General features: G+C 41.7%; 1 pseudogene; it reads right to left on the bottom strand.

Annotated features, from left to right (window-relative positions):
- Window positions 1-2,680: 2,680 nt before the first annotated feature.
- On the bottom strand, window positions 2,681-2,799 carry LOC126191837 (5S ribosomal RNA; annotated as a pseudogene).
- Between the last annotated feature and the right edge of the window lie 224 nt (window positions 2,800-3,023).

Genomic DNA, 3,023 nt, shown 5'->3' with positions numbered 1-3,023 from the left:
AATTTATATATTGGAGGCTAATGCAAACATCTACTGTACATAAACCAGTTGATACGTGACAGCATACATGGTACATATTACGAAATAAGAAATGTATTACATGCAATGACGACATTTCATTGGTAAGAGAAGCAAAATGCTTATCACAGACAAATAAAGACTATTCGTTTAGCCGCAGAGACGGAACTCGGTATTTATAATATTTAGGAAGTCTTTGGTAAAGGTAGTTGCATGAAGTGGAACATGGAGGATATAGAACCGGGAGTAAAAGACAATATAAGTTTTCGAAATTGGTGATGCACAGAATGTCGAAGTTTAAGCGGATAGAACTAATAATTTATCAAATATATTGCATTGAATCTAGGAGACAAGAAAATTTGAAAAAAAGAAAAAAAACGGTTAAATATTCTGCGACATGATTTGTCTAAAAGTAAGAAATAAAATATATTACAGAAACGTCTGACACGTCTTTTAATGATGCTCGAAACCATGTACAGCAAATAACGTGTCGAATGAGTATCTGAAGTTCAATAATTAACGGAAAATAATAAAGACTACTACAGTTGGAGTCACGAACGATGGGCCGAGTTTAGGCTTGTTCTGCGGACCTACGCCAACAGCCAATGAGCGTTCAGCATCTTCCGAGCACTCTGCTGTGAATGCCCTAGCTACACTGAAGCGCCAGAGAAATTGATGTAGGCATTCGTATTCAAATACAGAGATACGTAAACAGGCGGAATACGGTGCTGCGATCGGCAATGCCTATATGAAACAAGTGTCTGGTGCAGTTGAATGATCGGTTATTCCTACTACAATGGCAGGTTAACGAGATTTAAGTGAGTTTGAACGTTATAGTCGGCGTACGAGCTATGGGACACAACACCTCCGAGATAGCGATGAAGTGGGGATTTTCCCGTACGACCATTTCACAAGTGTACCATGAATATCAGGAATCCGGTAAAGCATCAAATCACCAACATCGCTTCGGCCACAAAAAGATCCTGCAAGAACGGCACCAACGATGACCGGAGAGAATCATTCATTGTGACAGAAGGGCAATCCTTCGGCAAATGGCTGCGGATTTCAATGCTGGACCATCAACAAGTGTCAACGTGCGGACCATTCAACGAGGCGTCATTGACATGGGCTTTCGGAGCCGAAGGCCCACTCATATACCCTTGATGATTCCACAACACACAGCTTTACGCCTCGCCTGGGTCCGTTAACACCGACGTTCGACTGTTGATGATTGATGAAAACATGTTGCCTGGTCGAACAAGTCTCGTTTCAAATTGTATCGAACGAATGGACGTATACGGGTATTGAGACTACCTCATGAATCCATGGATCCCACGTCAGCAGGGGACTGTTCAAGCTGGTGCAGGTTGCGCAATGGTGTGGGATGTGTGCAGTTTTAGTGATATGGGACCGCTGATACGTTTAAAAACGACTCTGACAAATGAAACGTACGTAAGCATCCTGTCTGATCGACTGCATCAATTCATGTCCACTGTGTATTCCGACGGACTTGGGCAATTCCAGCAGGACAGTGAGACCCCTCACACGTGCGGAATTGCTACAAAGTGTCTCCAGGAACACTTCCTCTGGCCACCAAACTCCTCAGATATGAATATTATTGAGCATATCTGGGGTGCCTTGCTACGTGCTGTTCAGAAGAGATCTCCAACCCCTCGTACTCTTACGAATTTGTGGACAACCCTGCAGGATTCATTGTGTCAATTCCCCCCAGCACTACTCCAGATGTTAATCGAGTCCATGCCACGTCGTGTTGCGGCACTTCTGCGTGCTCTACACGATATTAGGCAGATATACCAATTGCTTTAGCTCTTCAGTGTAGTAAATATTTAAAAATAAGAAATGTATTACATGCAAAGATGACGTTTTCTTGATAAGTGAAGCAAAACGCATATCACAGACAAATATAGACTATTCGTTAAGTCGCAGAAACGGACTTCAGTATTTATAATATTCAGGAAATCTTTGCAAGAAATAGTTGTTTGAAGTGGAGCGTGGACGATAAACAGGAGGAACTAAAAGAGAATAGAAGTTTTCGAAATTGGTGATACATAGAATGCCGACGTTTAAGCGGCTACAACTATTATATCAGAGATGTTGCACTGAATCTATGAGATGAGAAAACTGGAGAAAAAGAAAAAAAAGAGAAAAGCTAGTTACATGTTTTGTGACAGGATTTGTCGAAAATTAAGAAATAAAACAGAATAAAGAAACACTTGACACGTCTTTTAATGATGCTCGAAATCACGTGCAGCAAATAAGGTGTGGAATGGCTATTTAAAGTTCAATAATGAACGTAATATTTTAAAGATTAATAGATGCATAGACTATAGAAATTTGTAAAGAGCACACGAGAGCAGACTGCGTGGTCTACATATTCCACAAGACCAATATCTACAAGTAAAAAAAAAAATAAATAAAATAAAAATAAAAAAAAGCACTCTCCGTCTTCAGGGAACGAGTGGCCTAACGGGACCATCCGACCGCTGTGTCATCCATCCTCAGTGGAGGATACGGATAGGAGGGGCGTGGGGTCAGCACACCACTCTCCCGGTCGTTATGATGGTATTCTTGACCGAAGCCGCTACTATTCGGTCGAGTAGCTCCTCAATTGCCATCACGAGGCTGAGTGCACCCCGAAAAATGGCAACACCCGCATGGCGGCCTGGATGGTCACCCATCCAAGTGCCGACCACGCCCAACAGCGCTTAACTTCGGTGATCTCACGGGAACCGGTGTATCCACTGGGGCAAGGCCGTTGCCCAATATCTACTAGTACCGTTTAAAATTCGAAGATTTTAAATAAATATTGAACCTTAAGTCTCATTCGGCCCCTTATGTGCTGCACATGGCTTCGAGCATCTTTCGAAGTTGTCTCAAATGTTTCTCTAATCTGTTTTATTTTTTTTTATTTAGACAAATTATTTCATAAAACTATTGACTGGCGCTTTCTTTCCATTTTTTATGTTTTACTACTCTTCCTTTGA

This window comes from Schistocerca nitens, chromosome 6, assembly GCF_023898315.1.
Source record: "Schistocerca nitens isolate TAMUIC-IGC-003100 chromosome 6, iqSchNite1.1, whole genome shotgun sequence".
In the NCBI taxonomy this organism is placed as follows: Eukaryota; Metazoa; Arthropoda; class Insecta; order Orthoptera; family Acrididae; genus Schistocerca; species Schistocerca nitens.
Note: the sequence above shows the minus strand (reverse complement) of the source record. Positions and strands in the feature narration are given on the sequence as shown.